This window comes from Protopterus annectens, chromosome 1.part2, assembly GCF_019279795.1.
Source record: "Protopterus annectens isolate FY-2018-M chromosome 1.part2, PAN1.0, whole genome shotgun sequence".
NCBI lineage: Eukaryota > Metazoa > Chordata > Ceratodontiformes > Protopteridae > Protopterus > Protopterus annectens.
Window position 1 is genome coordinate 1,015,516,769 of NC_056727.1, and position 11,118 is coordinate 1,015,527,886.

An 11,118-nucleotide genomic window follows, 5' to 3' on the forward strand; every position below is an offset into this window, starting at 1 on the left:
GGCCTCGTATGTCAGGCACAGGTCAACACTAAACAGCAGGTATGTGACTTAATGGAGCAGGGGTCCTACAAGTGGGGCAGCATTACACAAAATGATGTCATCCTGCATCTGTACGACAATTAACCTATGAGGGCTTCCCAGCTGCTGTAGGTGTATGGTCAGATACAGTCTGAATGGGGCAATGTAGTAAATCATAGGTGTAACACGTAATGGGTACAAGGAGACAATGACCTAGCCTGATGTAGATGTGAATCCCTGCACAAACAGGTGGGCAATGTAGAAGTCCCACAGAACCACGATAGCAACGTGTGTGTTGAATGAATGGTGACCGACAAACTCTGTACCCTGATCCCTGGTAATCACCCCTGTGCTGAGTGGACAGCCACCTATATGCTGGACAGGGGTGACCTAGTACTTCTCGACAGGTATGATGTTGCATTACTTAGCATTTAGCTGTGGGCCATGTCCCTGACAGCAGATATGCATATCTGTGAGGCCCCTTCGAAGGATATCTGTGTCAGATGTCCGTCCCACTATGGCACCTGTTTTGCAGTCATCTACAAACAATGTTGCCCATAACACCCTGTGTGTGCCTGTACCATGGAAATGTAGATGTATGACAGGAGTGGACCCACGGAAGGGCCCCATGGGACACCACTTGCGACAGGCAGTAGGTCTGACATGCTGCCAGCAAGTATGACCGTGTGGGTTGTGTCACATAGACAGTTTACAACACATTCTGTGATGTACGTGTTCACATCCCAGCCAATGGGTTTATCAACGATACCTGAGGGGGGTAATGTGATGAAGGCCTTTGCCAGGTCGAGGTAGGCTGTATGGACTGCAACACCCCCATCAGTGGCCTCGGTGACTGTCCCGAAAATGTCAACCATGCTTTAAAGGCATGAACCGCCCCTGAACAAGACAAACCGTGTTGGATTCAAAGTATGTATGTCCCCTATGCATTCATGTATGAGCCGCAGTATGATCCCTCCCCATGTCTTTGCAGATAGGTCTCCTCATGGTAATGGGACAGTAATAACCAGGCTCAGTGGAGGCATTGGCCCTGTGACGTGGGACTACCGTTGCCATGCGACACAACCTGGGTACCTTACCTGAGGTGAGGCTACAAAGAAATAGCTGTCCTAACTGTGGGTCTAATTCCTCAATGAGATAGTGGAGTACACAGTGGGGTCACCAGCTGGTCTCATGGATGCTATGTCCACTACCCTGGGGAGAGCATGTCCCACCTGTGTGTCACAGAACATTTGGTGACCACAAACCGCTGGTACAGACATCTCCTCATGTGTGGGGGAGGGTGTGGAGATGTCCTCACTGGACTTGTCAGCCTGTATGTTGGCAATGTGTGTATGTTGAGTAAACTCCACCTCTTTGTGAACCCAGTCAGAGCATATGTGGGAGTGACCTCCCAGGTGTTGAGCATAGCAACTGAAGGTGGTATGATTGTCAGCCAGGTCCATGTAGGTATATCTGTGGAATGTGCCCTGGACCATGGCATGACAGTGTGTAACTCTACACATATGATGACCAAGGGTGTCATACCTCACAAGGTGTCTGCTCCACCTTGTAGTAGCTACCTCCTCGTGTTGTACATCCTGTGTATGGCTGGGGTACACCACACTGGATGCTTGGCATTGGTACAATGAACCACAGTTGGGTAAGTGAATGCCTGGTTCATGCAGTCCTGTAGGTACTGGTAGATGGCAAATGTGATTGATGCAGTGGCTGCAGTACTGTCGACCACTGGCTCAGGGTCCTTAAAGGAGACCACAGTAGTGTGCAGAATTGTGTAGTCTGCCTCTGAGCAATCAATGTGTATGGTAACTGGCAACACTCACAGCAACGGATGCCAATAGCAGAAGCCAATGTCCAAATAACATAGATTAACTTCTGCATGACAATATGTCTTATCATACATGTATTGACACGTGTCTGCTAATTACAATTGCAAATGGCCGGTAAGACTGGCCTAAAGTTCCCGTGATTTACACAGTCTGGAGGTGTTGTTCCGATAATAAAGTGGCAATACCTCCCAATCGTGACCTCTGGGTATTAAAGTGGTTGTTAACCTGCAACATTGGATGTACACCATTGGGTTCTGGTGTCGGAAAACATGGTTCCTGTACCACTACACAGTATGGGTAGTCAAGCAGACATCCGCGATTGTTGAACACACAGCATCAGTGAAACCCACTGCTCACAAGGACACAGTCCGACAAGCTCTACACTTTACATATGCACAGTGGTGTCCATTGTAGGACCCAAAAATTGTCTAAAGACCAGAATGACGCCTTATTTCATCACCTACGTGAACTCATTGTCGTCACAGGTACACATATGCACCGCAAGCGTGTTTAATGTTGATGATAGCTGTCCATGAAATGCAGCACAGATGCACAGAAATACCCAGGGTACCGGGTCCATAGAACTGCGTCCACATCACAGTCCCGCACACATGAAGGATGTGTAATGGGTACTGTCGATTGTTGCAGTCAAGGGATTCTGGGTATGTAGACTCTGGGCTCGGTGTTGTTTCACAGGCAATCCTTTGTCCCGCCCCGTGGAAGGGATGTGCGTAGCACCTGCCTTACTCTCCGCTAATAATGCAAACCATCCACCGGAGAATGCTAAATGCAGGTGTGAAATGTGTACAGCCCTATACTAGTGTCCAGTAGGCAATTGTCATGGATGGACAACCGTATGGCCAAGATGGCACCCACAACTGCAAACCCGGGGAAATTACACAGCCGCGGTAAGGCATAACACAGGAAATACACATAGGGAGTACAGTTGACATTCCACATACAAAGTTGGACTGCCGTGCCAACACCGGCGTACACAGCACTCAATCTGCCAGCAACAGAATGAGGAGCACCCGCTACCATACAGCGGAACAGATGTGTGACCTGTGGAACACATACTAATGGCACACCCACACCGTCAAGTAGGATATGTAAACTATGGCATTCCCACCTATGAAGACAACATGGTTAAATGAATACATAGGTGATCAACATGTTCCGGTGGTGTTATGTTGAAAATACAGTGACGGATATGTCCCATTGGGATGTCTGAGGTTTATATGAAGCAGTTGCTAACCAGCATCTTTGGATGTATGACATTTGTTCACAGTACTAAATCACCTGGTTACGTAGCACCATGTAGAATGGGTAGTCAAACAGACATCCGCGATTGGGAACATACACCAGCAGTGAAAAGCACTGGCCAGGTGGACACAGTCCAGCAACATCTAACCTGACATATGCACATTGGTGTCCATTGTAGGACCCAAAAATTCCATTCATTGAATGCCTGCTAGCTTCCTGCATTACCCACGTGAACTCATTGTCGTCACCACGTCACAGGTACACATATGCACCGCAAGCGTGTTCAATGTTGATGATAGCTGTCCATGAAATGCAGCACATATGCACAGAAATACCCAGGGTACCGGGTCCATAGAACTGCGTCCACATCACAGTCCCGCACACATGAAGGATGTGTAATGGGTACTGTCGATTGTTGCAGTCAAGGGATTCTGGGTATGTAGACTCTGGGCTCGGTGTTGTTTCGCAGGCAATCCTTTGTCCCGCCCCGTGGGAGGGATGTGTGCGTAGCACCTGCCTTACTCTCCGCTAATAATGCAAACCATCCACCGGAGAATGCTAAATGTAGGTGTGAAATGTGTACAGCCCTATACTAGCGTCCAGTAGGCAATTGTCATGGATGGACAACCGTATGGCCAAGATGGCACCCACAACTGCAAACCCGGGGAAATTACACAGCCGCGGTAAGGCATAACACAGGAAATACACATAGGGAGTACAGTTGACATTCCACATACAAAGTCGGACCGCCGTGCCAACACCAGCGTACACAGCACTCAATCTGCCAGCAACAGAATGAGGAGCACCCGCTACCATACAGCGGAACAGATGTGCGACCTGTGGAACACATACTAATGGCACACCCACAACGTCAAGTAGGATATGTAAACTATGGCATTCCCACCTATGAAGACAACATGGTTAAATGAATACATAGGTGATCAACATGTTCCGGTGGTGTTATGTTGAAAATACAGTGACGGATATGTCCCATTGGGATGTCTGAGGTTTATATGAAGCAGTTGCTAACCAGCATCTTTGGATGTATGACATTTGTTCACAGTACTAAATCACCTGGTTACGTAGCACCATGTAGGATGGGTAGTCAAACAGACATCCGCGATTGGGGAACATACACCAGCAGTGAAAAGCACTGGCCAGGTGGACACAGTCCAGCAACATCTAACCTGACATATGCACATTGGTGTCCATTGTAGGACCCAAAAGTTCCATTCATTGAATGCCTGCTAGCTTCCTGCATTACCCACGTGAACTCATTGTCGTCACCACGTCACAGGTACACATATGCACCGCAAGCGTGTTCAATGTTGATGATAGTTGTCCATGAAATGCAGCACATATGCACAGAAATACCCAGGGTACCGGTTCCATAGAACTGCGTCCACATCACAGTCCCGCACATGAAGGATGTGTAATGGGTACTGTCGACTGTTGCAGTCAAGGGAGTCTGGGTATGTAGAATCTGGCCTTGGTGTTGTTTCGCAGGCAATCCTTTGTCCCGCCCTGTGGGAGGGATGTGTGCGTAGCACCTGCCTTACTCTCCGCTAATAATGCAAACCATCTACCGGAGAATGCTAAATGCAGGTGTGAAATGTGTACAGGCCTATACTAGTGTCCAGTAGGCAATTCTCATGGATGGACAAGCGTACGACCAAGATGGCACCCACAACTGTAAACCCGGTGGAACTACACAGCCGCGGTAAGGCATAACACAGCAAATATACATAGGGACTATGGTTGACATTCCCCATACAAAGTTGGACCGCCATGCAAACACCGGCGTACACAGCACTCAATCTGCCAGCAACACAATGGGGGAGTACTCGCTACCATACTGTGGAACAGATGGGCGACCTGTGCAACACAAAGTAATGGCACACCAACAACGTCAACTGGGATATGTAAACTATGGCGTTCCCACCTATGAAGAAAACATGCTTCAATGAAGACATAGGGGATCTACATGTTCCGGTGGTGTTATGTTGAAATTACAGTGACGGATATGTCCTATTGGGACGTCTGAGTTTTATTTGAAGCAGTTGCTAACCTGCATCTTTGGATGTACACCATCTGTTCACAGCTGTAAATCACCTGGTTACGTAGCACCACGAAGAATGGGTAGTCAAACAGACATCCGCGATTGGGGAACATACAGCAGCAGTCAAAAGCACTGGCCAGTTGGACACAGTCCAGCAACATCTAACTTTACATATGCACATTGGTGTCCATTGAAGGACCCTAAAATACCTTTTCACATAACTCACTCCAGACGTTTCCGAACAACAGACGATGCTATAGCCGTGGCTACGGCACAGTTAGACATATGCACCACCAGCGTGTTTAAGGTTGATGACAAGTGTTCATGAAACGCAGGACATATGAACAGAAATACCCAGATCGACGTGTCCATACATGTGCGTCCACATCCCAGTCCCGCACGCATGAAGGATGTGTAATGGGTACTGTCGAGGGTTGCAGCCATGGGATCTTGGGTATGCAGAAATGGGGCTTTGTGTTGTCTGGCAGATAATCCGTTGTCCTGCCCCGTGGGAGGGATGTGTGCATAGTACCTGCCTTACTCACCACTACTAATGCAAAGCATCCACCGTAGAATGCTAAATGCTGGTGTGAAATGTGTACAGCCCTATACCAGTGTCCAGTAGGCAATTCACATGGATGGACAAGCGTATGACCAAGATGGCACCCATAACTGCAAACCCGGTGGAATTACACTGCTGCAGTAAGGCATTACACAGGTAATACACATAGGGACTACACTTGACATTCCCCATACAAAAAACACAGACAACCAGCTGAAGAAGTCCAAAGCAAAGACGAGGTACTGTAGACACCGTCAGCGACCACTCAGAGCCCTCCAGGAATTAAATGCAGTCACCATAGTTTATTGAAGCTCTTTTCGTCTGCTTCATAAGCAGACTTATTCAGAATACATACAATGCGGTCCAACCTACTACATTTAAAACCCTTAATTGGTCATTAAATTAGATGTGCTAAGTATTAATTAAATGCCTTAAAGGCAAACAAGCAAACAAACTTTACTTGGGTTACAGATTCCACACAGTGAGTACATCAGACATTGCTTCGAAAGGTACATTCTTCATAGAAAAATAGAAATATATGTATATATATGAAAGAAGAACCAACATAATGTTTTCCAAATGTCTGACTGTTTAAGCTACATATATATGTTCTACGGATTGTGCCAATATATTAAAAGAACTACAGACACCTAGTAATATAAATGAACCATAATATATAGAGATAAACCGTATGATTATGACTAATGTAAAATAGACCAACGAAATGTAAAGATTCACAATGTGGTAAAGTAAATATTCATTTAGAAGGTTAGTTAAATAAATCAATTCAGACATCCTTGTCAAAATACTAACACAAGGCCAGCGAGGTGCTTGGCCTCACATGTACTGGGATGTTGTTCCACAGCATAGTGAGTGTCTGGGTGATGAATCTGTCCCACCAGCACGTTCTATTAATGACAGTGTCAAGGTGTCGTCACCTGCCCTTGTGGTTCTGAGGGATCTAAATTCTTTAGGTGAAGCATAGTCATCAGATCTGGGTTCGACATGGCCTTGTATGCCAGGCACAGGTCACCTCTGGGCAAGTGGTATGCGACTGTATACAGCTGGAATTCTTTCAGTCGGTCAGCATAACACATATTCCTGAGACCCTGCATCTGTTTGTCGATGAACTGTTGGGGCCTTTCCAGCTGCTGCAGGTGTCGGGTCAGATACATTCTGAACGGGGCATTGTACCCAATCATAGGTCTAATGAGTGATGAGTACAAGGGGACAATGACCTCCCCTGATCTAGATGTGAATCCCTTCATGATGATGTGGGCAATGTTGAAGGTCTACCTAACTACGTTAGCAATGTGTGTGTCGAACGAACGGTTAACAACAACCCGGCTCCCCAGATCCCTGGTAACTCCCTCTGTGCTCAGTGGATTGCCACCTATATGGTAGCTAGGGGTAACCTTGTTCTTCCCGAAGGGTATGACTATGCATTTCCTGGCATTTAGCTGTAGGCCATGTCTCTGGCACCACTTATCCACATCTGTGAGGCCCTCCTGAAGGATATCTGTGTCAGATGTGTGTCCGACTATGGCACCCAGTTTGCAGTCATCTGCAAACATTGTCAGCCATAACCCCCCTGTGTTTGCTTGTACTTTGGAAATGTAGATGCTGAAAAATAGTGGACCCAGGACTGAGCCCCATGGGACACCACCTGTGACTGGCTGTGAGTATGACATGGCCAGCAACTATGACCGTGTGGGTTCTGTGACTTAGCCAGTTTGCAACCCATATGGCGATGTATGGATTTACGTTCAAGATGACGGGTTTATCAATGATACCCGAGGGGGGTATTGTGTCGAAGGCCTTTGCCAGGTTGAGGTAGGCTGTATGGACGGCTTTACCCTCATCAATGGCCTTGGTGACTGATCCTACAAAGTCAAACACGTGTAAAAGGCATGATCTGACTTTGACCAAGCCAAACTGGGTTGGATCCAAAGTATGCAAGTCCCCTATGTCTTTATCTATGAGTTCCATTATGATCCTTCTCCATGGCTTTGCAGATAAGGCTTGTCAAGCTAATGGGTGGTAATAACCAGGGTCAGTGGAGGCACCATCCTTGTGAAGTGTGACTACAGTCGCCTTGTGCTACTACTTGGGTATGTATCCTGAGGTGAGGCTAAGATTAAACAGCTGTCCTAAGTGTGGGTTTAATTCCCCATAGAGTTCATGGAGTACACAGCTGGGACACCATCTGGTCCCATGGATGCTGTGTTTACTGCCTTGGAGACAGCATTTCCCACCTGTGCGTTACAGATGTTCCAGGATCTACAATTCTCTGGTATAGATATCTCTCCATGTGGGGGGAATGTTAGCACTGAACCTGTCAGCCAGTATGTTGGCAATGTGTGTAGGTTCAGTCATCTTCACATCATTCTGAACCCAGTCTGAGCATATCTGGGAGTGTCCTCCCAGGTGTCCAACATAGCTAAAGAAGGCCTTATGATTGTCTGTTGAGTCCTTGTTAATTTCTCTGTTGAATTTCCCCTGGATGATTTCATGACAGCTTGTAGTTCTTCACATATAATGAGCAAGGGTGTGTTACCTTACAAGTATTCTGCTTTAACTTGTAGTGGCTACCTCCTGTCGTTGTAGAGCTTGTTCATGGCTGGGGTCCACCAGACTGGATGCTTGTCTTTGGTACAAAGAGTCTCAGTTTTGTATGGGATTGCCTGATCCATGCAGTCCTGTAGGTGCTGGTGGAAGGCATATGTACGTGATTCAGCGGTTTGAGTAATGTTCACCACTGGCTCAGGGGCCTTAAAGGAGACCACAGTAGTGTTCAGAAGTGTGAAATCGGCTTTTGAGAAAGGCATATGTATGGTAACCGGCACCACTGTACACATGGAACATCATAGCAATAAACCACGGCCGGATGTGGGTAATGCTGGACATACCCACGGCAGACGTGGCGCGTTCCCGAGTCCGATGCCTGAGGGACCACACACATAGCCGGCCTTATGCATAGGCCAAGTAGGCAGCCGTCTAGGGCGTTGCTCTACTCGGGGCACCTTTACAGACTTTATTTGGTGTAGGTAGACCAGGAGGGGGGTAGCGGGTGATGTGGCGGTGGCAACATGGAGTCCTTCTGCCTAGGGCACCACTTAACCTAAGGCCACTCTTCCCGTGGGTAATACAGCAGTACCCACACCCAGACGTGGGTCATTGCTAGTATGCCATATCATCTATGGCAAGAAACCATATATTCCCAGACATAATGGCACAGCATAATGCCTGTCCACCACCCAAACGCAGACATACAGCACCCGCGGAGGTGCGGACGTACTGCGCGAGATGTCCGTTACCAATGTCGACACTGTCTCGCTTTGTGAAACAAACTCAACATAGCGATTCAATACTAAACAGCGACGGAGAGCCCGATGTCCCCGTGGCTGAGCTGTTCAACCTGTTCCGCCATGTTAAATGTGTGTAGCAGAGCGAACCGCCCAAACCAAGCAACGGACATGTCTGTGGCTCAGTGAAAGCAAATCACGCAATGGTAAACCCATGTAATATTGCGACACAGGTCATACATACCGAGGGTTAGTAATGGAAATAGGTCCATTCGACCAGACCATGTGCAATTAGTATAACAAGATCTACAACGGGTACACCGGCCAATCAGCGCACACGGTTATGAATAATTGGGGGGGGTGACATGGTATCATAGACACGGACAAACCGTGCCCATGTGACTCATCTAACATTCGTACACGGTCAGGGCAGTTCCGTACACTGGGCAGACAAGACCAAACCCAAAGCACCACAGGAACACCCTGACAATCGAAGGCCTGTATGCGTAGGGGATATAAGCACCTGTGATCTGAACATCCCTGTGGTCACGACATATGCATCCTGGGCCATGAGCGAGAGGGAATAAGGAATGTTTAACATGCAGTACCGCACCTTTCCCAGCAGGAGAATGGATGCCTGTGACATGCGTGAGTGCGGGGGGGGGTATGTAAATGTAGCTAAGTACCATGGGTATGCATATTAATGACACCGAACAGCTAACGTGTAGTGGTCACAGTAACCAGCAAACGTGAATGCAGTCACGTTTGAATTACGACTATAGAACATATAGATGTGAACGTGTACGTAATGCGTCCATGCTGCAAAGACTGTTACATGTATAAAGTTGTAAGTGCGTTCTGCACACGTCCGTCAACCGGATCAGAGATATGTTACCGGAATAGTCACAACTAACACACACCACGTAACCACACAGACCCAGTAAACATATATAAACAGAATACGGATATGCATGTGCGCCTGTGCGTAACCCACAATTAGGAAATGCGAGTGTGCGTGTGCGTGTGTGATCCACTCGAAGCAGGGAAGGTTAAGGATGTGTCCTCCACTCATTTACATTCATAATTGTAAAATATATGCTTAAATTGTACTTATTGATTCCATGCTTTGGAATCGTAATGCTACAATTATACACATTGATATAAAATATCCTGATCAACACACTACATTCTAAGGTTTACTCACAACAATTATCAACTATGTTTCAATATACTGATTGTATTGACCAATATTGTATTTATATTAACACATTGTTGTCGTATTATTGTTTCCATTAAGTAATGTATGCAACACTGATTTGTATATGTCACGTTATCATCAAGACTTGGAGCACTGTCCACTTAACTATGAGCAGGTTTATTGATTAATTGACTTTAAACTGACTCTGAAGGAAGTGTATAAGGGACGACTATGTAATGTAGTTCGTACTCCGACGATGCCCCATGTTAGTAGGTGAAAGAGCTCAGTATCTTTTGACTGTGGAGTGTATCGTTTTTGTCATTGTCTGTTTTGGCCGATATATGTTCAATATTGTCTTTTATGAAGATGGGCAGGACGCAAGGTTTGCTGTATTTCCGCTTACTGGCACGTGGATATAGATAGGCCAAGTAATACATAATATGGGTAGTCAAGCAGACATCCGCGATTGGAGAACATACAGCGGCAGTCAAAACCACTGGCCAGATGGTGACAGTCCAACACGTTCTACACTTTACATATGCACATCGGTGTCCATTGTAGGACTCCAAAAATTGTTCCGTTTGCACTGTCGACCAGCTGTGATCGACTCAGACAGAGTGACAGCCGTGACTACGGCACAGCTAGACATATGCACCACCAGCGTGTTTAAGGTTGATGATAACTGTCCATGAAATGCAGGAAATATGAACAGAAATCCCCAGATTGTCGTGTCCATAGAAGTGCGTCCACATCCCAGTCCCGCACACATGAAGGATGTGTAATGGGTACCGTGGGGTTTGAAGCCATGGGATCCTGGGTATGCAAAATTTTTTTGGGGCCCCCCGGGGGTGTTGGTTTGGGGCAGA